General features: G+C 39.9%; 1 long non-coding RNA gene across 1 annotated transcript in view; it reads right to left on the bottom strand.

The window, feature by feature from the left end:
• Nucleotides 1-27,515, bottom strand: part of LOC144055293 (uncharacterized) — a 115,734-nt gene that overhangs the window by 87,648 nt on the left and 571 nt on the right. The gene's annotated exons all lie outside the window — the stretch shown is intronic.

The raw sequence follows: 27,515 nt of genomic DNA, 5'->3' as shown, positions 1-27,515 counted from the left end.
TGAGCACAAAAGGCAATTAATAACCGATTTATGCTGTCGCGCCAACGCTTGTTTTTCCCACCCGATGATCTTTTCCGTACACAGCAGTCTGACCATGGAGGGAAATGCCACACGTGTGTATTGACTACAAAACTATGACGGAGTAAGTACCTTTCTTTCAACACAGATTTCAAGATCGACGGTGCTCAACAAATGAATTGGGCTCAAACCCAAAGTAAGGTTTGTGCCACATTTGGAAATTAACAGGACTGGGAGGTACCCTAAAAAATTAAAAATGTTCGTGTAATGGGTTATATATGACAAGGAAGCTAAAATATTGTTAATATTTCTTCATTAATTTTCTAATGTGGTATTTCATCAAATATAAAATGCTCAGCTCAAATGCCAGGATATATATACAGTATATATATATATATATATATATATATATATATATATACACACACATACACACACACAAAGTAAATATTTTTAAATCTTTTTTCACCATCACTGTGATTTTGTTTATATAAGGCAAAAAGTAAAAAAAAAATAAAAAATATATGTATTTTTTAAATGCAATCATTTGGTTGCAGAAGTGTGCACACCCTCATAACTGAGGATGTGGCTATGTTTTTGTGAATCATCCAATCACATTACAACTCAAGTCACTGTTCCTCAAATAACAACAAATAAAGTTCGGCTGTTCTAGTAGGATTTTCCTGGCATGTCAGGAGACGGTTTAAAAAGTGATTAGAACGTTGACCAGCTGGTAACATGGAAGAGATCGGATTATCTATGCCAACATTCTGCTTTTTTGGTGACTCTGAGAGATACAAAATAAGTCCGCAGGTTGGTTCTAGAGCATTCTCTAATATTCGGGCTCCAGTACTCTATGAGTGCCCTCACCACGGAAATTACAATGGCTCCCTCTTGTAGAAATGTTAAAATCTCAACGTAAGACTTATTTCTACATGCTCACATTTGGTTAAATCACAAATGATGCAACTAGTGTATTGTCCTGCTACATCTGGATTTTGGCCTGTTTTACTGCCACTTCTCCTTTTTTTCTGGTGGTGTGCCGTGAGATGTCACCAATGTCAAATTATGTTCCATGTCTCAATACAAACTGGGGGGAAAAAATGCTTTAGAGAACTGTACCAATTCCACACAGGAAGGCTGGAGCCCGGATTCAAACCCGCAACTTTAGGTATGTGATGTGCTAACAAGTCCTCCACACCGCCGTGCTTTTGTAATCATTCTTAAAATTGTAACGAGGCCTTGTGGACATCTTGTAGTTCTCCTTACACTGACGGGATCTCGCAGGAACGAGACAAATTCTATTTCCAGTGAACATGAAATATTGTGAGCGATAAAGCAACATTGTTTGCATTACTGTTGCAATTTGATTTACGACTGATTGCCTTATTTTGATGCCACATTTGTTAGAATTTTTTGAAGTTGTTAACGTTTACTGAAGTAGATTTCTACTCTTTCATATGAATTCATTCATTTGCCTTTATTTTAGCACAAGCCTATAACCTACAGTATAAGGCTGAAACATTTGTGTATAATAGTTTTGTTGTTTGTTACAGATTAATTTACTACGCGTGTTTATTCAAATACACATGATCGCATATTTAATCAAGGAGGGGGAAAAAAAATCACTATTAGATGATTTTTCTAAACCAATCAGCGTTAAAATTCATTGGTAGAGCAACCTCACAAAATGCTTGTTGCTGCTTTTGTAACTCCAAAAAAGTTCGGAAAAGTTTACAGGATAAAGCCGTTTCTTTTCCTGTAACAAAAAATGAAGATCTCCAGTGAGTGGACACCTAAAAAAAAAAATGACAACTAGCATCCAAGAGACAAATTTCCAAACTTACTGGATGTGCATTTTTTTTTTTTTTTTTCTTTTTTACAAGAGGGAAGCTGAAATCAGCAGTGCATGCACAAAAATAATATATATATTTTTTTTTTTTAAATATTAGTAGAAAAGTGTGTGTGTGGGGGGAGGGGGAAATCTGGCTGAAACTACACAAGAAAGCGAGTGTGTCTTTTAATGAAGCAACCGTGGTCCTCGGTCGTAATTTTCAAAGAAGCAAGCCCAAGATTAAAGTCAAAGGAGTCTCCCAATGGCTTCAACTCGGCACTGCTTTGAAAAATACCCCCAGTGTACAAAAAATCCCCCCCACCACCCCCCTCACCCCCGCCCATCTTCACCCACCACCTCTTCACCCAGCCCATCATCATCATCTTTTCGCTCGTCTTGCTTTCTCTTCGGCACTTGAGCCACCAATTCTCGCCCCCTGATCCCATCATTAAAAAGGCTCAGGCAGAACAAGGGGGGGGGCTCTTTTTTTTTTTTTTTTTTCCATTTGTGTGCGTATAGGTCTGCCAAGCGAGGTGGCGCCCGCCTCTTTAAGTGCAACAGACACCTCCACCTCGGCGACGAAACGCACAATGGCATGAATAATGGATGGGCCCGGGGCTTGATCCGTTAAGAACAGAGGAGGCGTGCCAGTAGCGTTTCACTTCAAATTTGTATTGTCTTTAGTCTCCGCCAGCCATCTACATTTCTAACACCTGCCTCAGTCAGATGTGCGCCGGTGCACTAGCCCCGGAACTACCTTTCATCTCACACACACCGTTAGCAGGGAGAGCGGGTGGGGGAAAAACACACACTTTCAAGTGATCATTATCTAGTAGGGAAACCAGGACACAAGTTTCCCTCTTTTCCTTTGTAACCTTTTGTTAGATGGCTGCATGCACCTGAAACGGGAAACATGCCGAGCACTCCAGAAAGGTTGACTTTAAAAGTAGACGCTGGTACCTTGACTTGAGTTTCAGTTGTCCTGTGACCAAGCTCAACTTATATGTGCAGTGGGACCCTCGCAATTTGCGGTGGATAGAGAACAGGCCGGCCGCAAACAGCAAAATTCGAATTGTATCTGATCTGATATAATTGATGGCCATTATAAATAAAGAGTATTTTTTTTTTTATTTAAACCCAAAAATACTTCAACAAACACTGATAAATGGTCATTTTCCACGAAAGAACAGGGGGAATGGCAAAAAGAAAAAATATTTCAAACGGAGTCCCTCAGGGAACTGTATGAGATCCATTCATTTTCTATGAAAGGTTCTGAACTTTATTAATAGTTTTGATCGTTTTGCTCAACAGTTGTATTTTACATGAGAACAATTGTATTGAAGGATCAAAGCAAGCTATTAGAACAGAACAGAGTGTGTGACATTGAGAACACGGGCAGACACTTGTTCTCATTTTATACTTTTGTGTTTGAAGGTTTGTACTGTTCAATAGACAGCAGAAAGTTCATCGGCCACTGTCGTTCTACTTTGTTTTTCATTTTATTCAAGTAAATTTAAAGGTTACTCAGTATATGGATTTTGATTTTTTCTGGGTTACCAACTGGGTTATAATAATTTGGGTTTAACTATTAGAATTGATTACTTATTCATTTCGGTTTAACTTTAATTTTTTCAATTCAATTATTATTATTATTATTATTTTAATTCCGCTAGTTTAAACTAGTTTCTGGACCATGCTTCATAGTTTTTAATAGTTTTTATTTATTCATTTTTAAATATTTTAGTGTTTATATTCGTTTTAGTTTTTTTATATCTATTGTGTACAATATATATTTTTTAAGTTCACAGTAAGTGTTGTGTAAAATAGAGTAAACTCAAATTCCCTAACGATGGTTCCACCTTCCTTCTAATACTTAAAAATTTTAAATAAACCCCAGAATCTCATATATGAAATAAATTGACAAACACACACAAAAAAAATTGTTTTAAATAGATTTATAAACATAAAATGTAATTTTAGTTCATCGTCCCCCCCAAAACACTGGTTTCTATTTTATTTTGTTAAGTTTTTAAATGTTCTTTTGGTTAATTTGTTTGTTTTCATGCACTACTGTATAACCTTGGTTCCCAGGCAGGAATATGTCGAAGTGTGTAAGGTAAAGAACAGGAAGTGCAACTGAAACCTGGCACTAAAGCCACTTGCTGCGTAAACAACTACAGTGCAGCTCAGCCTCTGGCTAGCGGACGTCACGGCTCACGGCAAGACTTTGGTGCTAGTTATTCATGTTCACAATTCACAAATTCACATGCAAGTATGTTGAGCTCGACTGAGACGTTTTCGTTTTGTTCTTTGTTTTTGTTCTGTATCTGTAAGACTTGATTTTTTTTTAAATGAATGTTGTCATATAAGTTTGAAATGATATTAAAGTGTTCTGGAATCATAATTTGCGTTATAGTTCAACAGACGTGCAAAATGCCGTCCAACTTCCTCGTCTACTAACTAACCCCCAAAAATCAAAACTCCCTTGCAAGGTACACGGAATAGCCCAAAGTTTTATCTCAGAAAGTTCCTCCGAGCTCCTCGACTTGGCTGCCAAGCTTCTTCATCACTACGTAATGTCTTCATGCATTATGAAGTCTTGGCCACGAATGAAAACGGCAGTCAAAACAACAAGTGATCAAATATCCCGACTTAACTAGCTTGACAGACGCCACGGCTTGACCATAAACATACCCCCCCTTACAAACTCCCCCGGTGGAGCGTGCCCCACAACTTCCAGAGTGGGTAAACATTGCTGTAATATTTAACACAAGCAATGCCGAAGGCCTTCCAAAAAAAAAAAAAAAAAAAAAAAAAAAAAAAGTTTGCTCCTGCTGCGGTTTGGGATGTTTTGCCCGGGGTCGCTCGCCGTCCCACCATTATGACATCACTCAGGGCGGCACGCAGGAGGACTTATCAAAGGGGCCGTGCGGCGTTCATCAATGGCAAAATATTCAGACGCGCCCTCGCCACCCCGAGAAGGGAAGCGTCTCCTTTTGCAACGGGGGCGGTCCACTGGCAACACATGAAAAAGTTACAAAACATCAAATAAAGCACTGAGGGAGAAAAACGGGCACAAAAAAAAAAAGATTAAAAATACAAAAACGTCAAGCTTGAAAGGAAGAAAAGGGAGGAGATTTTTTTTCGTAAAAAGAAAAAAAATGGGGGGGGGGAGGGGATAACGTGGCGATTGAGCAGCACTTGATTAATCAGCCATCGCTTTCGTGGCTAACTGTCCAACATTACTTTTGATTTAACGCGGCGGAGATCAATAGAAAGAGCTGCGGGTGATGTTTTTAATTAAGGTAATTCATGGCGGGGTTGATATGGTAAATTGCGAATGGCTTTACACATGGAGGCAGCACATTAGGTGGAACTCTCACGTTAGGGAAAAGTGGTGACTTTACTTCCTTTTTTTTTTTAAATTTTTTTTAAGTCCAACATGTCCACGGAATTGTATTTAGTTAGACAAAAATGACCGTTAATGTTGGATTGACTTGTTATTTTTGTCTTGAGCTAACAAAATGCAGTAACAAACAAAATGCTAACATTAGCTTGCCATTATATTTGTATGTTTGAATTTCAGGCAACTGACAAAAAAAAAAAAAAACTTTAAAAAACCTTGGTATTTCTTTGTTTTTTTGCCGTGAGCAACAGTCCCAGATTGATAATTAAATAAATTATCACACTTGGTCGGACAAATTAATTTATCAGACATTTACTTTTTATTTTATTTTATACTACAAAACACTTTATTTTTCTAGTTCCACGTGTTTTGGACAAGGACAAAACAAAATCTCAAGTCATGTAAAAACAAAATACTGCGTTTAATTTAGGAGCTTGATTTCTAAGAACGATACCAGTGCGAGTACTCTCGAGTAGGCACCAATTCCAACGTCAAGTACTGATGCTAGTAGTACTTTTGAAACATAATTTCCCCCCCCAAAACCCAATGGCAGATAATTTTAAAGCACAACCTATATGTATATCCCAATATAGCATTTTTCCTTAAAATAGCATGAAATTAATGGCAATTTTATATTCTTCTCATTTCTAGTTCCCGACCGTAAAATGACCGCAAGAAGGCGGCCAATACCAGAATAGAGCAAGTAACGATACCTTGAAATAAGGCTGGGTATCTGGGTACCAAACTTCCAGGTCATGTAAACTTAACCAATTCAATAATAAACTTAAAATCAGTCCTGTGGTCGGTTTTTCCATTTCATATTTTCGATCCAAGCATAAATTAAAACATGAAAAGTCTTTTATTTTTCTCTTTTCTTTATTAGATTGTTTTTTTTTTCATTTCAAAATTTCTAATTGAAAATTGATACAATACATGAGGACCCTAACAAGCAAGAATTATTTTTGTTTGGCGCTACAGTGAACACGTTGACCTTCCGATCTACACTGTAAAAATAAAATAAAAAAAGATTTTAAAAAACAGTAATTTTCCGGCAGCTGGGACGCCAGAAAAATACTGTGCTGGAAAATTACTGTTTTTTTGTTGTTTTTTTACAAGAAAGTAATTTTCAGTTACTTGACAGTATTTTTGTGGCACCTCAGCTGCTGGAAAATTACCGTTCGTTGTTTTTTTTTTTTTTTTACAGTGTCTATCACATTAGATGCCCTTTCAAAATAAATGTTAATACAATGAATGGTACCATCTATAAGACATTACATAAATTGTAGTTATTTTCCCTTTTTTTTTTTTTTTTTTAACTGTCAATTCACAAAGAAATTATGGTAAAATTACGAATTAATACTTTTAATTTCTCAGTAAATATACATTTTATTTGTTTGTTTTTTTAGGTTTTGAATTTCACATTTTATTCCATTGAATAACAGACAAATATTTGTGAAATTACGATTCATTTGTGAACGTATAATCAATATATGTATTTCTAATGTAGTTTTTTTGGTAAAATAATAGAAATCTGTGATTCATGTTATTTTAGTTTCTTTTTGTAAATCACATATTTTTTAAATATAGGAAACAAATGTAAAATGAAAAGTAAAATTTTGTTATATTACAGTTTTTTGTTTTTTTTTACAGTGCAGGACTTGCAATTCTACCTAACCGCGTGAAAGCCAAACATTTAATAGCGTCAATCATTCCACCTGAGTATCTTGCGATTCCGATTGAGCCGCATACCATCTCCCCATTCCGGAGCGCCTTTGACGCTTGAGAGAAATGCTTTCAATATCTGGCAGCAAGACGCCACATCAGCTGCTCCGACTGCAAGCGTCGCTCGTCGCCGCCACTCCCCCAGTAACTGCAAATCACGCTGCTTAGCGCATCCGCGGGCCCGTGAGCCGCCGCCATTAAACCGCCACCGAGGGAGGCCCCGTCGCTCGGCGCCAAGAATATGAAATGCCGTGCTCTCAAACAAAAAAAGGTAGGTTAAGTGGCAAAGAGCGGCGAGGGGAGTGACAGGCGAGCCGCTGCGCTTGCATGCTTATGCCAGCAGAAATGGCTTAAATACACCCCCATGAATATGCAATGACGCTATGAAGAGTTTGACAACAAAGGAGCCACCGCATTGTTTTTGATGAGGCTACATTGCTATGCTTGTGTGTGCCACGTTCTACCTTTCTAACCTACTTACATGTGTCATCGGGTCTAATTAAGCCAAAAGGAGATGTAAACATTCCATTGCAGGCTACTTGTCTGATTACTTATATTATGGAAAATTTAATTTCTTGTACAGTGTACATATTCACAGATTGGAATTCGCAAATTCCGTTTTTGTGGTCAGGCCTAAGTAATAAAAGTATGACTTTGGTGCCACTATGTTGAAGTCAGTTGAGGAATTTCATTTAGACCACTGGTTCTCAAAGAGTGGCGCACTGGTTCCCTCTAGTAGTAAGCAAAAGAATCACTGAATTAAATGTCTTAACTGTGCATTAAGATAGAGTAAATTGTTAAGTGCAGTTCAGTAAGTAAAATACATTTGCATTTATACTTTTACACTGTCGATGTTTAGGTAAAATGTTCATTTTAATACACTTTAAAATTAGGGGGGCCCAATTATTATTTTAACTTTTTAAATCCAGTGCAGTACACTTGTTAGGTACAGTTCAGTTGTATTTGACTTTGGATTTAATCTTTTAGAACTGTCATTTTCAAATATTTATTTGCATTTAATTTACATTTTACTTTTAAGTGCAATACATTTTAATTGAATTAAGTAAACTTTTTTTTTTTTTAAATATATTTTTCTGTATTTAGCGTAGCATTAATGTTCAAACTAAATACTTTTTTTAAATAATAAAACCTAATTTTTGATGAATAGTTGGGCCTACTAGTACACAAATGTCTTTTAATGTCGGTCATTAAATTGGAAAACCACTAAAAAAACCACGATAATAGTCCCATTATCGGGCCAAAACTGGTCAAACGGCTTCCCTTTTAACAATTAGCTTGCTACAGTCAACCCGCTAGCTCGCAGCGCACTGATTGCTCCCAATATGTTGTCTTCTTTTTAGGGAAGTGCAGCATGACACAATGCTGCCCTACAACCCCGATAATAAGCATTAAACAATTAGTCCAACTACTGGGCCAAAACTGGTCCCTTTTAAGGTTTGACAATTAGTCTGCTAGAGTTAGCCTGCTAGGTAACAGCTCACTGATTGCTCCTAGTAGTTTGTCTTCTTTTTAGGGAAGTGCAATATCAGTAACTCACAGCGCTGCTCTTTAACCACGATTATAAACAATTAGCTCCCATTTTGACTTAAATTGGTCAGGTGGCCTCCCTTCTGAAGTAAGGTCTGACAATTAGCGTGCTACAATTAGCTAGCTAGCTCCCCAATGGTTCCCTCGAAGCGATTGAACCGGCGGCACCATCAATGAGTTTCTTCCCCCCAAACCCCCCTTCCTCCCTCTGCCGGAGATTGGCTGCCGTAATTGGTTCCCGGTCTGGAACGCACACATTCCATCACACTTTATTAACGCCCGTCATGCCGTCCCGGGCTAATCTTTTATTCTGTTTTGCAATTATTGCAAAGTGGCGAGGCTTTTAAACGACGAGGAGGAGGTGGAGGAAGAGGAGGAGGAGATAATGAAATTAACTTCTTCTAACTTAGAGCAATTCTCTGTGGCGCAACGATCGCATATTCTCCGGGTCCGGGGAAATGTATGCTAATTTTATGCATCTATCGTCGCCTATTACCACTGCGGCAACATAAAACACTGTTTTCCGCAACAATTAGACTTAAAACGCCGCATGTTAATCAGGCCGGGGATGCGCGGCTGAGACGTAATTGAGAAAGTGTGAACTGTTGACGAGTGTCTGACAGGTTGTTTACACCCCCGCCGTGTTGGCGTTGCCTTTCAAAAGGGTTGCTCGGTAATACCTGGGAGCTACCGTGGGGAATTCTCCAAGGCATTTTCTTTAGTCTGTCTATTGTTGGTATATCAGAATTGTTTTGTTCTTTTTTTCCCCTCGTTTGTTTCATAGGCGTTTTGTTGTTGGTTGGTTGCTTTTGGAGGGAATGCTTTTACAAAGGGGACGATCAAGTAGACGCCGCTATCAAACCTAAGGCCTCTGTTTTGGGGCCCGAGGAAACTTAAAATCAACGGGATTCCTTTCAAATGAATTCTTCAAAATGTTCATGAAATGGCCAAAATTTCAATTTACAATTTCATGTTGGTGAAACTGGTACAAGTGGCTGATTCGAACCCCCCCCCCACTGGACAGGCACAATTTACGACTGTAGTTAATCATGATTGATCTTTGCAAATTAGCCGGCCATTAACTTAGCTGTGAAAATCAATAATAATCGGATACAGAGACAATTATATTATATTATCAAGAGGAGAATACATCCATCCACAGTATACATTTATTAGGGGTGTAACAATTGAGGCAATAATCATGGTTTGGAGGATCAAATTTAAAATCAAACATAAAAAATGGCAAACTACTAAAAGTGCATTTCCAGTGATTAAAGGACTCAAAAGTACATAATATAAATGCATACAACATAATATAAAGAAGCTAATTTTAATTATACAGTATAAAGCAGGTTAAAGTATTTTCTTATTAGGAAAATGCCAATAGTTTGTCTTCTTTTTGGGAAAGTCCAACACTGAGGCAAACTATCCAGTTTGCTTTCTTTTTGGGAGAAGGTAATGGCAATAGTTTGCCTTCTTTTCAGAAAACAAAACACAATTAATAACTACATTGTCTTCTTTTTTGGATAGTGCAACAACATTATTGTTTGTCTTCTTTTTAGGAAAGTGCAACACCAATAGACCCCCCCCCCCCCCCAAATTAACAGAACAGGCAAGCGTGAATTCTGCTGCTATAAAAACACTAATGGTGTTTGCTGGTGCTTTGGTTTGATTTGATGGACTTACAAAAGTATATCACTAGCCACACAACATCTGCTAGTCAAAAGCTGAGCTGCACTGCATTTGTTAACGGAAGCGCCATATTTTCCTCATAGACGGGGTGGTATTCAAATGGTTATAATTAGATATTAGCGGCTCCGTTCCGCCGCAAATTAGCTTGGATTTGCTTAACTAATGACCTCGCCACTCAATAACCGACCTCTCCTCTCGGGTCCCCCTGCGCCCTCAGCTGAGCTTCCCAACCCCACCCTTGGCTCATCAGTCACCCTGGGCAGTCCCTTCCTTAACATCCCCCTCAAATCCCCCCCCAATGCCTCGCTAATGGCTGTTTGATGACCCTCATAAAAGGAGTCAATGTATTGACGGAGCCCTTCGAGGACGCACCTAATTTGGATGAGGATCAATTCAGGACAGGGGAAAGAAAAGGGAGGGCGGCGGGGTCGGTTCGGGGGTCTGACTGGCACCTGTGACCACGCTTGACAATTTGCTTTAATGACACTCGGTTGTGTCACCATTAAATAATTGAATCCCCCTTTCAGATCGGATTATCACGTCAAGGGGACTCCGTGCTGTGTTTGCCGACTGTTGTGCAGTGTCATCCGTTTCCTGAGTCACTAGCGAAGTCATTTGAAATGCTAAATGCAGACCTCCACCAAGGCATTTGTCATATATTCGATATTTACTATACTATACAATATTTTATATTTACTATATTCTATAGTCAAATGTAATTAAAGTCATTTCTTTTGGAAGCAAAAGGTACAAAATAGAATAAAAATCCCACAAAGGGAATTCTGTGGAAGCAAAGCAAGGACTTCTGTTGGTATTTCTGTTGTTTTGGGGGCAGTTACCTTATACATTTTTTATTTAGTTTTTGTGCAATGGCCCTGTTGCTAATGTACAGTCTTCTTTTGGTGCAACAACCCGATAGCGTTTGGAGGATTTTAACATTTTCTGCACAACAATCTTGTTGATTTTGAAGGAAGTCAATCACTGCCAGCCATTTTAGAGCATTTTTACATTTTCAAGACCAACATGGTATTATATTCAATGATTATATATACACCGGATATATAAAATGAAAGAATAGATTCTCTCCTTACACAAGGAAAAACAAGTTTAATTTGGCCTTTTTACATTCTTTTATAAAGTCGATAAAAGATGAAAAGGACTCACAAACTGTGCTGATCTCATCTAAAATGGGCATTGATGCCATCTACTGGTGGTTGTGTATCAATAAAGTTGTTTCCAAGTTTGAAATTTACAGTTGTGCAGCATCAGACGCTTCCCCACCCATTCCAGTTCAAAAAACGGCAGTGAATGACTAATCCAATTTCGGAATTTTATTTCGCCAAATATCAATATCGGCATCAGCCTAAAAAATTTTTAAAAATCACAATCAATCATATTCTGAAATAATATTTTGAAATTATATCTATTTTTTAAGTTGCGCATCCAACAACACTGCAGCTCTTCCATGATAATCAAGGCAAAACCCGAAGGAGAAGAAGAAGAGGAAGTTCCGGTGACCAAAAAGGAGCCGTCAGCTTTAATCAGGTGCGGGAGATCGGGTTCGACCCTCCAGATATTTTCCTGGGCAAGATTAATCATCGCCTGGCCTTTGCTTACCTAATGAGACCTGTGAAACTGTGAGCTCCGTCCTCATCATTTGCATGAGCATGGAATCGCTCATGGGAGACACTCGAAAGAAAGGAAGTAAGGAAGGGGGGGTGTAAAAAAAAAAAAAAGTGTGATCAAGTCGAATTGTTTTCTTTAATTGGTGTAAATGCAAAACAAAAAGTAATGGGATCCAATAGCAGGTCCTGATGGTTTTTTTTGCCCCCCCCCCCCGCCAGTGTCGGAATCTCGTCCAGAAGAGGACGTGATGAGACTGCATGGCTAATGAAGCAGCGCGCTCCACTCTTGACTCCGCAGAGAACCCCTGCCCCCCCCCACCACCCACACACACACACACCCTTTTCTTATTCCCATTCATCATTAATTCAGCAACGTTGATCATTTCATTAGGCTTCTTCTTTTTCTTCTTCCTCTGTCTCTTTTTTTTCTTTACGGCGCGTTTTCCAAAGGGCCATCATCAATAAATGATGGCTGACGGACCGCGGGCTGCCCTGACTTAGCTAAATACACTCTAAACTCCTTTCATTCAGCCTAATGTGAGCGCGTGTGTGTGTGTGTGTGAGAAAGTAGATTTAACTGATGACACTTGACCGTTAGATGTTAGTGGTGCACATACTGTAGTGTGAAAAATGACAAGCACTTTTTTTTTGGTACAGCTCTCAATTCTGCAAAAAAACGGATCAAAATAATTATTTAAATTCTAATAATATAGTGTAACCTTGATTTAATGTAATAATTTGGGAAGGGGTCCTCCATTGGAGCTGATTTTATTTTATTTTTATTTTATTATGTGTGGCCTACAAAAAAAAAAAACAATCCAAGGACAAAAATATTTTGTACTTTTTCAAATCCTAAAAAAAACAGCCTTCATTACAATTAGATGACATAGAAAGGGGCTTTAAAAAAAAATCTATGTACTATACCAAAAACGGATCCAAATAATTATTTAAATTCTAATAATATAGTGTAACCTTGATTTAATGTAATAATTTGGGAAGGGGTGCTCCATTGGAGCTGATTTTATTATATTTTTATTTTATTGTGTGTGGCCTACAAAAAAAAAACAATCCAAGGACAAAAATATTTTGTACTTTTTCAAATCCTAAAAAAACAAAAAAAAAGCCTTCATTACAATTAGATGACATAGAAAGGGGCTTTAAAAAAAAATCTATGTACTATACCAAAAACAGCATGTTCAAATAAATGTACATGACTAGTGCCTGAGTAAAAAAAAAAAACTGCCATTGATATGAATGGTAAAATACAACATGCTCCTTTGAGCTACGCGCTTACGTCAATGCTAAGAAAATGTGCTTCCCATTAATTTTAATGGGGCAATCACAGGCACTAACAATGATGTGTTTTAGAGCATGATAAAAATGAAACAATAAAACTAGACTAAAGGTTTTTGAGTTTTTACCAACTAAAACTATCACAGACTAAAACTAATAAGCATTTTTGTCCAAAATAAAATGGCTGCCAAAAACAACACTGATAGAAAATACCAAGAATTGTTTTTCTAGAAAGAGGAGAAATTGCACGTCTCAGAGCAGACAAATGCCACATACAAAGTCTTCGGGCTTTCGGCCTTTTCATACTGCACTTATGGTCAAACCCATTCATTGTGTATGTGTCGCGCGGGTGCAACAATGGAACACAGTGTCAAGGTGTGCGCTTACTGTTGCGGTGCCATAGCTCCATTTGGAAAATATTCTAAAACTGCCCTAAGAAAACCAAGTGCAGTGTGAAAAGGGCACTAGGGAGGGTCATCTTGGGATCACAAACAATTGTTACGTCATGAAAAATTAACCCCCGACACTTGACACAAAATTGGGTGGGCACATACATCATCAAAAACAAAAAAATGCCCAAAAAAGTCTGGAGCCCGAAACTGAACAGGAAGTCAGTAATTTTAATGTGGCATCAATATTTTATTATTTTGTTAATTTTGCTTTAGAAATCGAGCTTCTAGGGACGTTTTGTCATGTCATATTGATTTTTTGTTTGCTATATCAATATCTTAAAAGAAAGTGTATCTATATGGGAGCTATCGCGCCAGAATAGACGATGTTGCAATAGTTGCAAATTGTGATGTCTTAAGTAAATAAACCATTATCTAATACTTTCTTTTTTTTTGCCACTCACACACACACAAGCACAGCTCTGAGGGGCAGGATCCAGGGATTACTCTAACCACATTTATTTATTAAGTCTCAATTAAATGCAGCTGTCCCAGGGCTTACTAGTGGCTTAGCAAGGAAAGCGATGACAGTCAAGCCCCTCCCACCCTCCTTCCTTCCTCCCTGATCTCACTTCCCTCCATTTTGCTGATTAAATAGAAGCGTTTCATAAGCGGACACAATGCTATTAATTAAATCATTAGAGGAGCGCTTCGCTTATGAGCGTTGGGAGCAGCGAGGAGGCACATGAGAAGCTCGCTGCAATAACTACTGAAATATTCATTAATAATGTAAAAAAAAAAAAAAAAATGCCGAAATTCATCGACAAGGATTACATGTGTAGAGACTTTCACTGGGGTCCCTATTGGATGGCGACTTGAGGGGGATCGAACAGGCGGCCCACACACACACACACACACACACACACACACACACACACAAACGTACAATATTAAGATTTGTGCATTTTAAATATTTGTTTAATGAAATATGCTGTTGAGTTGTAATGCTGAATTATAAAAGCAAACAGCGCAAAATATAAAAGGGAAACACTGAACACCAGCAGAACCGCCAAAGCAAAACCCGTCGCAAATAATGCGTATTTAATTCATCCTTCCTGGGATCAAACTGTCACTATCACAAAAGCAAAGTAGATGAAGCAACATTTTCACACTTGCAACTGGCATACAAGTTCAAACAGATGTGAATGACACTAAAAGAAAGTAGAAGTACTCAAATTCTGAAATTCAGGGGAAATCATGACAAGGAGAGTTCTACAGTATTTGTCGAAAACAAATGGATCTAGTACATTCCCTTGAGGAATTCCACAAAATATTCTTCTGACTGATTGGATTGGATGGATGTTAGCGCCATTATCATTTGAAGTCATGTATTATACGCACAAATGTTTTGAAGATTCCTCTGGCAGGAAGTGGTTCCACAAGGCATTTGTCAGTAGGCTGAAAGATTCTGACGGTGATGATAACCATGAGCAGAATTATTGCATGGTATGACGGTATTGCAATTGACAACTAATAAAATTAAGTTTTCCTGGTTTGGAAAGCATGACTTTATAAACTATGATACTTGAATCATGCCCAGTTTCTACAAGATTTGCGAGTGCATTTATGTGATCTTTATAGAAATTGAATGGATCCAGCACACGCCTCTGAGGGACTCCACTCAATATTTTTTTCTGGCTGGTTGTTACTTTGGATGGACATTCAAGATTTGTGAAAATGAGAGAAAATTATTTTAATTAATTTTATCCGGAAGAAAATTTGTGATGTAAGAGATTTGATTGGATGGACTGTATTACATATTTCCCTGAGGGACTCCCTTCAATATTCTTGATGGGTTGTTGTTACTTCTCTGGAATTGTTATAATAAAAGATCATGCGTGATCATCAATGAAGACCATCAATAGATGTGGACAAAAGTATGAAGATTTGAGTGAAGACAAAGTAGAATTTCTACAAACATGTGTTGGTGTGATTTTTAATTTATCCGGAATAATATTCGTCAGGCAGGATATCACTAGTTGGGTTTCCAACCACCCATTTTGATTTGAATTTTCAAGAAATGCCAAAATAAAACTGAATGGAAACGCCAGAAATTCGAAAAAGGGCCCAAAATTTGAAAAAAAAAAAACATTTACGCTTTGAGGGGGTGGATTTTGAAAGACCGAATACACGTCACACATTTTGACCGGATATTACGTCACACGTATGTTTGTAGTCACAAAGCAATGGCGGAAATCTTTTTTGAATTAATTAGAGAAGCGAATATTAATGCTATTTTAGATGGAAAAAAAGCAAAGAAACGCTACGGTTTATTAAGAATGACAAAAGAAAACTCATACGACGTCAATGCATGGCGCAGTCACTTCCTGGTCTTCTTCTTTTTAAATTACTGGTGGATCACTATCTCTATGGTGTATACCGCCACCTACAGCGGCGGAGTGCCCTCTCAATATTCGCAAAAGAAAAACTGATGGAAACAGGCATAAGTTGTACGTCCGTTTTCGCATTTCCAGTAAATTTGCTTAAAAATTATGTTATTAAAAAAAATACTGTTGTTTGATTGGGTTCTTCCACACCAGACTCATCCAAACATGCCTATATGAGACTTTCTTCCAGCACTGGGAGCAGAAAAGGGCCTTCTTCAAACTGTCATAAGTGTACAATTGTGCAAAACAGCTGGCGAGGAGAATAATTCACTTTCAGAATCTAGTGCAGAAATCTGACATGGAGGCTGTTGTTGCGCGCAACGAGCAGGTGTCGAGTCACACACCAAGGGAGCTAAAGGCCACAGAGTCAGCATGGCGGCGGCCGCAGCTGCTACCAGGACGATGGCGAAAGCGGGAAGCGGGAGATTCCGCAAAGCGCCGGAATCCGACAGGCGACAATAGAGTCGACGCGTTTGCTGCCAGAGACGCCGGCACGCCGCGGCTACAAAAGCAGATGAGAAGGCTGCTGCTTTCCAGCATCTGCCGCTTCGCCACCCATCGGGGAGCCTCGGTGGGCTCTTCAAACACCCTGTGTGGGTCCTCCTCCTTTTGATGCTCCTGGAGAGGGAGAGGACGAGCTGGGTGGAGTGATGGTGGTTGGGTGGAGGTGTGGGGTGTGTGTGTGGGGGCTTCTCTACCGGAACAGATGGATTAAAAAGAGAGGAAACAGCAAGACAGGAAATAGCTGGGAAATAGTAACAAAAAATAGGCAGCAGAAAGTGTTGTCAAGTAGCCAAAATAAAAATATTAAACATCAAGAATGTCGGGATAAAAAAAAAAAGAAAAGGAGGCTGCAACATCTTGTTGTCAAGCTAATGACAAAGCAAGTCTATTACTAAACCAAAGTGGGTAGATAAACGAACCCGTGAGTTTTTTTTGGCATCAATCGCCATAAAAGTTATGACAGACAAAATTACAGCGGCGATCAGTTAAATCGACGGCAAACCGTCTCCAACGGCAACCGCTTGACTGGCAGGTGAGGCTGAAAGGTAAACTGCGGAGAGCGGCCGTCAAATGGACAAAAGGAGAACATCTTACGTCGTGTGATCCTCCAAAAGACGAGACAAGCGGCGTCGGGAGGGGTTTTCAAAAAGTGCTTTTGGCAATAACTGATGCTGCGCAGTGACATCATAACAACGGAACGAGTGGCGAGGGACCTTTTGAAGGCCTGCGTGTCAATAGTCAACAATTTGACAAGGCAAAAGAAGCTCAAATCTGAAACGTTCAAATATTGTTGCAAAGGGTGATGGTGAGTTGATCTACATCAGTTATCCGGTACATCATTTTTTGGTGAAAGTTTAGATTATTTTCTTGAAATTCTGGGTGTCCTTTATAAATTACAAAGGAGGTACTATATTTCTTTTTATTTTGTATGTGGGTGAGTACGTGTATGTGCGTGCGTGTGAGTGTGTATTCATTAGTTCACCTAAAACCTATTAAAAAAATCCCATACCGTTCACCTAAACCGAACACTTCCAGCCAGAGTCGTGAGGCCGTCAGGAGACCCGAGGAAGGACCAAAGAAAGGAAAGGAAAGTGAAATCCAGCACCGACCAAACACCACCCACCGGGCCACCAACCAGAGTCCTTCACCAACCCCAGAAACATCTAAATTCCAACAAATCAGGGAGACCTCAAGAGACCAAAGAAGAGACTGAGGAAAGGAAGGAAGGACAGACGAAGCACAGACATCAGCCTCCACCGATTCAATGACCTAGTACTATATTTCTGACCCTTATATTTTCAGTTATTTTCCTATACAAAAGTCCTACTTGGAATATTTCCTGCCCCCAAGCAAAGATTCTGGACCTTTACCAGAAATGTCCCTTCCAAACAAATTCCCACACCCTACGCTTGATGACGGTGAGAAAAAAAGCCGGACCAATAAGGCGATGACGCCACAAGACCCCTGCGAGCGGCGGGAGCCCCGTCCAGTGAGCGATGGACGCTGTGGGCGAGACATGAATCATGTGTCTGGGAATTATGTCGGCCACATTTAATATAGCCGCGGTGTATTCCTGTCGGGTCGCGCGAGGGGCCCGTGGGCCAGGCGCAAAACAAGTGCGTAATGGGCTGACAATTGAATCAGGTGTCTGCTCCTCTTAAGGAAATTAAGTTGCGTCCGGAGCTGCGCCACTTAATGAGAGGCGGCCTCGCCGACAGTGACGAATGACGACTGACACGGGCGGCCGAGGCCATATCTGCATTTGCGCCCGGGATGATTTTTCATCTCCGAGAGCCCCGAACATACCCCTCCTCTCACACCCGCTTTGTCTACGCTTCTCCACCGTCACCGGGGGACGCATTTGTGCCCCGTGTGGTGCCGGCCATTTATTTGCACATATATTCCCGCAGAATGATGACAGCTAATAAAGAGGGGCATCTTCTTTCCATGTGTTTTCACTCTTGACGGTGGCCATTATTATGTGATGTTGATGGATGCTTATTGCACTATTGTCACAAGAAGGCTCCTGTTCAGGATATGCTAACTAAAACACAAAGCTACATTTTAATATAGACAGTGAATTCTGCATAGCCAATGCCAAAAACTGCCTTGTATCTACATTTAAAACTCCCCAATTTAGACAAACTTGGATATACATCATAGTTTATTTTAGCTTATTGTAGATAGATCAATTAAAAGATTTAAAACATATTTGACATTTAAAGAGGGACTAAACACCAAATGCCGACTTGTATCTACTTTTAATACAGTACTGCCAAACTTAGACAAACGTTGATAGCATAGCATAAATTAGCTTAGCTTATTTTAGATAAATGGATTGATATTTGACATGTAAGAAGTGATTAAACAATAAAAGCTGTACCGTACTGCATCTACATTGAATACTTTAGCGTCTTAGTTTAGCATCGATGGATAGACTTTGTTGTTGACTTGTTGAATGATTAGCCTCTTTTTACACTTACATTGGTAGTCGTTAATGTTATTTATTTGCAACAGCAATGCTAATTTATGTTAGCATGTCTACTGTATTACGTTTCACATTGTATGTCAGCATGAAGCTCGCCCTTGTTAATGAAATAACAGGGTAGATAGATAGATAGAGTTAAATTAAGGCGGTTTAGAGTTGGTGCTGCTGTTTTGGCTAGCAACAGAATTCAGATGGGCTCCACCGTTAACTCGATTGATAGAAGGCTGGTTGGATGATCTCAACTGAGGTGGGTTACATGTTCCAGGTGGTGCTGCTGTTTTAGTTAGCAACAGACTTCGAAAAAGCTTCATGGGATAGGCTCCAGCAACCCCCGCGACCCTTGTGAGGACAAGCGATTAGGAAAATGGATGGATGGTTATCTTTTTTTTTGTGAGAAGGGTAGACTGGCTGATGGATCTCATCTGAGACCAGTTACATTCCTCGCTTTGTGCTCCTGTTTTGGTTAGCAACAGATTTCAAATGGGCTCAACAATTATCTTTAGCTTGTGATAAGGACTGACTGATGGATCTCATCTGAGACTGGCTACATGCTTCAGTTCGTGTTCCTGTTTTGGTTAGCAACAGATTTCAAATGGGCTAACATGGCTGGATAATGTAAGGAAGTGGAGGCTCTACCGTAGATCGTTGTAGTTCCGCCTCTGCCTGGTGCAACTTTTCTTACGGAAGGACTTCCACATCAAAAATGTCCTCAACCTAACACGCGTGTTCCTCTAGTTGGAGCGAGTGTCTGCAAACTCCTCGCCAGTGAACTTTCTCCTGCTTGTCACATTTCACTCTCCCGCCTTCACGTCTTTGATAGCCCCTGCTTCCCACCCAGGAAAAAAAAAAACTCTTCCAATGCACAAGAGAATCCTTAAAGTAGTCCTTCCTGGCAAGCGGACGGTTCTGCCGGATGAAGCGCGGACGGCTGGAGAGGCCGGATCATAGCGCAGGCCATTAAAGATGAAGGACGGGTGGAGGGAGGAAACCGAAGCGGGAGGGCGGGTGCTCGAAAGCCTCACAAAACCGGGTGGACACTTCCCCAAGTAATGAGCCAGTGCCCGGAATACGGGGTCAATTATTCATAGTCAGTCAGATACGAGGGATGAGGGGCAGAGAGAAGACTACTGATGCCGACACACGCGCGCACACAGTGCCTGCAACTACGCAACTTTAAAAGGCATACGTGAGTGACCACCAACTCAAATGGACGTCCACACAGAGCAGAAATGGCTGCTTCCTGATTCGACAGCTTCAAATTGACTACACCAGAGATGCCATGGCCAGGTGGGCATGTACGGCTGCCAATCCCTTCTACTTATTTATAATGTGACTGCAGGACGAATTCTGAAGTGTTTTGACCAACATTATGTGCTCATCTTCAGCCAAATGCCTCAAAACTCATTGGCCGGCGCTTCACAGTGCGGATGGACAATGATCCAAAGCGGAATGTTATGCAACCACATCTGACCTGAATGCAAGTGACTGAAGGGAAATGCCCCATGATGGTAGTTGTCTGGTGATGCGTCTGTTGACAGACGTCAGACTTTAATTGACGGTACAGGATTTGCAAGTAAGTGTTTGAGCAAAAAATATGATTCCAAAACAGTGAAAAATTACCCTAAAACCAAACCAGAAAAAATGTGAAATTTTGTCTTATGGTTGTTCATTTGTTCCATTAACTCATTCACTGCTCACCCAGTAAAAGTGGATCTTTGGCGTCTATGGCCGTCAATGGCAATGAATAAAAAGATGGGGGGTGGCTAAAAATGTTTGAGAAACTGCTTTACTGGGCACGAGCGCAAAGTGATGTTATCTGATTATCTTCCATTTCTTGAGTGAGGGTGGGAACGAGCACGAGGGAATACTTTTAAAAGCGTTTTGAGTTTTAATGAGCTAAAAATGTGCTTAAAGTGTGTCTCTTCATATCTGACAGGGTTTCGCTTGAATTCATAAATGTCTGACGATGCATTTATATTAGAGCTGTCAAACGATAACATTTTTTAATCAGATTAATCACATTTTAGAATTTTGATTAAAAATTTACCCCAATATTTTGACACGAACAAATAATGTGACTGTCATAAATGCTTTACTTTAATGCACTTAGTTATGTTTATTATTCAAACAACCTGTGCTACCTTTAACGTAACCATCGGCTGTCAAGCTCAAAGATCATCTGTGGTCAAAATGACGTGTGATTAATCTGCGTTAAAGTAGCATTAAGGAACTTTTCAACTTTCATAAAATATTTTCATAACTTTTCTGATGAAACATCGACTTAAAACTAGTCGAATGGTACCTTTTCCATGGCCTGAGGGGGTCTGCATCATTGTTACTGGCACTAAGCAACTTTGAGGAAGATGGTAGCAACATTGCCACAAAAAAACTACAAATGTGCTGACTGCTTTATGGCATAGACTGTACGTCACTTCCTCTTTTACGCATTTGTTACAAAGACGGAAGTCAATTTGAATGTTGACGCAGGATTACTGCTTTCCTGGCAGAAGCTGCAAAACAACAGATTTTTTTTGTCTGAGGAGACAAAAAAGAAAAAAAGGGAAGCTTACTCGGATAAAGGGACAATCAAGGATCAATATTGGCCCGGCTTTCACTCGCTGGCGTGAGCTCAACAACGACGCAATGCGCTTGCCCTCATGGGAAATACGGTCTTCCTTCAGGCATGACATTACCGCTTTTATCCATATGGCACCGCCATAATCAACATAAGCTGAAAGTTCCTTAGTGTTGCTTTAATACATGATTAATGCAGCATTTTTTGGTGATTAATCAATGAACTGACGCTTTACCTTTGACGACGCTAATTAATATGTAATACAGAGCAGCGTGACAATTGCGAAATGCAAAAAAATGTAGATAACGACCTTCCGAACATTCCATCATCACGTGTGAAGAAGAAGCAAGAACCTGCGAGTGGCACAAGTTTCAGGAAAATAAAAAAAAATAAAAAATAAAATAAAAAAAAAGAACAACAGCATCTTTTTGCTATCATGTGTGGATGAAGGCGCTTATCAGAGCTATTCCTGGTTGCTGCAGAGATTTTGTTGGGAATTTTGCCGAGCTGTCACAGTTATCTCCCCGAGATATTGTTTGAACTGGGAGTGTAAGCGCTGCTGAAAACGGCAGAGCTGGCATATTTACACCCCCGGCCTGCACGGGAAGGAGGGGAGAAGAGGGAAGGTAGAATTGTGGGGGGGAGGCGGGGTTGGGGGGGAGTTCTGTCACCTGCTTGACAGAATCATCTCAGCGCATTGTTTCACCCTCCCGCCTCATTAGAGCGGCCTGGGACGCCTTTAACAGGGGGGCGTTTATTTTATCAAGACGACGGCGATGCCCTGAGTGAACAACAAGGAGCAAACATCCTCTGGGGGAGTCCATAAAAAGTGACATTTACATGGGAGTGAATTGGAGTCAATCCAAGTAGGCCTCATCACTTTTGGAGTTGAACCCAAAGGTTCTATTTTGCTCTTGTACGTTTAGGTTATTTCCTGAAGCTACCATTTGCATTGTGGGTCACCATGGGAGGATGATATTTGCAGCTATTTTATATGACAAAACAACAACTTGGGCAAAGAGCGCCACTTGCAATGCTTTGCCTCCTGCGCGTAATTGTGCAAATATGTCAGGCAAACACAAACGCTCTCTTCCTCTCATGTTTTTTCATCTCCAGTCCTCAGGAACGTGCTGCTAGCTTTGTGTTAGCACCCTCCCCCTCCCTCCATTCAGCAGGCCCACACGCGGGTGTGTTTTGTTTGGGTTTTTAATCAAGTTCAATTGCGTCTCCATCAACTCACTCTTGTCTGGCTTTCACGTCTGGCCGGATTACGGCGAGGAGTCTTTTGTGACGCTTGCTTCGCTCTGGTGAGGCAAGCGGAGGGCCTCTCCTCCTAATTGGAGGGTAAATAGCAAACTAAAAACGTCAGAGAGCTGCTTTTGAGGTGAAGGCAAAGAAAGAAAGAGGACGGGTACAAAAGAGGGGGAAATGAAAGCCTCTGTAAACTGTGTTTATAACACTTTTTTTCACTACGAGTTCTTACTCTGCAGCTTTCAGCAATAGATGAAAATTCACCTAAAAACTTTTGAAACAAATGTTCTGTTTTTTTTTTTAAATAAAAAATAGAATTTGACAGTTTATTTATTATTATTATCATTATTTTTTTACACTTTCTGCCTCAATGCACATTGTAGGCTATACTGCTCATTCTGTTGAGACTTCTTCCTACTCCTTTCCGCACTAGCAGTTCATGTTTTTACTTTAAATATTATATGGGTTTTTGTTTTGTTTGCATTATTGACTCATATATCTATTTTTTTTAAAATACTGTATATTTGAAATAAACTCTAAAACTTCAAACTTCAATTATTCTGGAAAAATAAAACAGCAAAAAATATTCAGAAAAACACCAAAAAATAAAATTATTATAATATATATATTATTCCAAAACATTTACCCCTCTCCCTCCACCACCACCCAAAAAAAAAGGAAAAAAAAAAAGAAACAAAACATTCTGAAAAAAAATATTCCGACCCCCACCCCCCCAAAGTGAATGCAATGCGGTTCTGTAACAGCGACTCCACCATTTATGGTGATAGGAATTTAGCTAGACGAAGTGGCTGGGGAGTTGGAAGTCTGGGCTTCCCTGCTAAAGCTTCTGCCTTGCGGCACCATCCTGGATAAGCGTATAGATGATGGAGGGATGGACGGACGGACGGATAGGACTTTTGCAAAGTCAGACGTAAACAAACAGGCTTAAATTGCCTAAATTTCACCCTGTTGCTCCACTTAAATGATAACTGAATCTTGAACTTGTACTGTAGTACGGTTGTCATATTTACGGGTCGACTGCGGCGGAAACATAATGAAAGAGTCAACGCAATAAAAGTACAATAAAGCCGAGCCGTAATGCTATGGGCAATTAAACGGGGGGCCGCGTGACAAAAACCCTCATCCATATGCATTGGCGAAATCCATAGGAATTGCTCAGTCATCCGCCGTGTGTCTGAGGCATGGGCACACAATGGCACTTTTATCATATGCTTATCGGCGGCTCTTGTGGAGCTCGATCTTTTGGCCCCCCTCAATCACGGAGCATATTACTCCTCTGTCAGAGCAAAGCACTTCCTAACGACAGCCGGGCCAGCTGGGACCGAGCAGAGGGCAGGAGGCACGCGCATTAACATAATAATCCAAGCGCGCTCCCACAGGCCCCGCGGCCAGACAGCATATTAGGTGGAGGAACCCCCCCAACCCCCCTGCCCCCCGCACACTTCCCAGCTACTCGCCCGCCTGCACCACAACTCGTGGAGGTCATTGGAGAGGCGGAAGCGGCTGCGCGGTGAGCGGGTCAACTTGTGGAGAGGCTCTAATGGTGCGTGCTGCCCTTGATGTTGATGAAAGATGCACAGAAAAATGATTGCTTAAGTTGAAATTGTTGGTTAAATATATATATTTTTTTTTTTTTTAAAGAACAATTGTGATTAATTACAATAATATTTGCAAATACAAGATAGATCATTAACTCCATCAAATTGGCTTAAGAAGACAATTTTAAGGGAAATTATCTTATTACAAGCTAGGGATGACCGAAAGTGTTATAGGGAAAATATGTTAAAATAATATATGATAAAATTAAATTTTGATTGAAGAAAACATGGCCAAGGAAAATGATGACATCATCGCAGGATAAGAACGAAAGAAAGAATTAAAGAAAGAAAGAAAAAGGGAAAGAAAAAAGAAAGGAATAAAGTATAATATTTTGAGTAAATTATCATTAATAAAAAACAATATTAAAGGTGAATAAAATAAAAATAATAAATATTAAATTACTTAAAAAACTATCAATTCAAAATAAATTTATTTAAAAAAAGTCAAGTAATAGCGTCAAGGGAAATCATGAGTTTTTTGCAGACTGAGGATTCAAAAATGTTAACTTTAATATAATAACAATAATAATAATAATAATACACACACAAACAAACAAATAAATAAAGAGACTGCAAAGACAAATCGTGATCTTCCTGCAGGTTGTTTTGCAATGCTAACATGCTAACAGCTGTCCAACACACAGCAAGACAGCAACCTAAGCAGAGAAATGCTGCATTCGAGGAATGTGTCCATATGGCGCTGCATGAACTTATTTGGTAAAATGTATGAAATGATTTGAATATAAAACATTCCTTTATTTTTTATAAATAAAGGACAATATGATGGAATGTTTGCTGGAGGTCAAAATGTTTTGTGATGAACCAGAACAACAACAAAAAAAAAACGATTTACAGTATTGGAAGCAGCCATCTTTGTTGTTGTTGTTGGAATACAAGCCAGCAGGCTGACTTGTATTCCTGAGTATAGGAAGCATCTCCTCGCCTCACACATCAGCTTTGAGGACAAGATGGAACAAGGGGTTGTTGGGGGAGGGGGGTGGTGGTGATGGTGGGGGGGGGGGGGTCCTGGTCCTTCTTCCCTGTGGCATGAACTGAGGTCTGTGATCTTTTGCACTGTGAGTCCCATGGTGCCTAGCTCGGCCTTCTAAATCTCGTGAGACACTTGGGGTTTTTGTTATAATAAGCCAAAAATACATAAAAATAAAAAAAAAGCCATGCAGCTATGACACACTGCTTATGCCCGGAGACACGACAACAAAAGGCACAACGTAGCGGCGATAACAAAACAAGACACTCGAGAAGAAACTTCATCTTCTGAGACCTCGAGGAGAATTGTTTAATGCTAACATGCTAACAGTTTGGAGGCTAACATCAGGCATTGCATCGGAGCAATCCGAATGCAGAAATTGCTTTGGCAGATTAATACAGTTTGCCCAGCAGTCGGGTAGTAATTCAAATGAAAACAGCAAAAATAATAACAGTTGGTATGCTAACAAAAGGCTCGAAATAAGCAGTTTCGCATTGCCGTTTGCGAGGCAAACTGAGAATCAAACACTGAGATGGTCCCAAAAAGTTTCGCTGGCCTGGAGACACGCTAAGTGGAGCAACACGCCAGTTGGCGGTTAAGGCTCGTGTAGCTAGGTGCTACCTACGCCACACCAGCTAGCTAGCAACGAGATTCGCCTGGCTTGTGCTCCTAAAGATGTTACAGAGTCACTCGTAAGTCAGTAACCATCGTCCCCGGAGCTTCGAATAAGCTACAATCCATGCTAATTGCTAAGATCACCTAAGATTGACATGGCTAGCGAGTTTAACACCGGCGAATGAAGTGCTTGGGTGATTGAGAACACTTTTCACAGATGTCTGGTTGGACGCATAAACATCCAACTTTTCACAGTAAAATAGAAGCGGAAGCTTTAAGGTACTGAATCAATAACGGTTCTATTTAGAATTGACAAAATGCTAACATGCTAGCAGTTGGATGCTAATATTTAGCATATAACAAGATAGCAACCTGATTGGTTTATTTATAGGTCACATAAATGGTGGAAAGTTTTGAAATAAATCTTAAGTGTCTTTAATTATAACACAAAAACTGTCATGTAGACAGGGGTGTGTAGACTTTTTATATCCACTGTATAAGCGTACAACCGCCGCCAAGCAGAGAACAGGAGAAAGTCTTTGAGGGTTCATCACAAAGACAGAAAGCAGTCATAATTCTCACTCGAGTAAAAATCACTATAATGCTATTTAATTGTGCGGGCAAAAAAAGAAAAAAAAATCGTCTTTTTTTTTCTTTTCAAAAAGAGCATGGTAATTTTACCCTGTTCAATTATTCAGCACATATTAATAACAGTCTCGGTGCCGGCTGGAGTCGGGGAAATCTCACCGAGGGAGAGAAAATCCCGTCTTTTAGAGACTCTCAAACATGTCGGGATGCATCGCGTACGGACAATACGTACGGCGGATACTTGACGAAAACATACGTTGAAATTGATCTTTTTATCGGCCGAGTAGACTCACACATAAAAAGGGAGGAAAAGGTCACCCCGGGGGATGCGATGAAGGGCAGCGCTAACTATGAACTTAAAGAAACGGCGCGCTCAAAAAGAGCAATGCAAATGAGCATTAGAGTGAACTGTGCACCAGGAAAGGTAATATACATAATTTGAGAGTGGAGTGGGGTTGGGGTCGGGGTGGGGGGAACGTGAAGCAACACTTTCCCTATTTAATAATTAATACAATACAGCACAGATGCATATCATCCGTCCATTGTGCCGTGACTTCTAAGTGCACTGGAATGTGGGATGAGATGAAAAATTAGGAGCGTAACTAACTGTTCAAAGTGGGCGCCTTAACACTCAATATTTGTGTGTGAAACAGAACATAAGGTGGAGTTAATGGGGAGGTATAAAGAAGGAGGGGGGGGGGGTGAAAACCAGACGAACCCACACAAAAATGGCGGTCAAAACAAATGAGGGTTATACAGTGAAAGGTGAGCTAGACAGCTGTATGTTTTCTTTATGACATGAAGAGGACTACAAATGCAGAATACTCAACTCAATTTCAACTTCATTTGTAAAGCACTTTAAAAACAAACATCGCTCCATACAAAGCTTTGTACATGGAATAAAAAAAAAATC

Source organism: Vanacampus margaritifer, chromosome 7 (assembly GCF_051991255.1).
Source record: "Vanacampus margaritifer isolate UIUO_Vmar chromosome 7, RoL_Vmar_1.0, whole genome shotgun sequence".
NCBI lineage: Eukaryota > Metazoa > Chordata > Actinopteri > Syngnathiformes > Syngnathidae > Vanacampus > Vanacampus margaritifer.
This window is presented reverse-complemented; position numbering and strand designations above follow the sequence as displayed.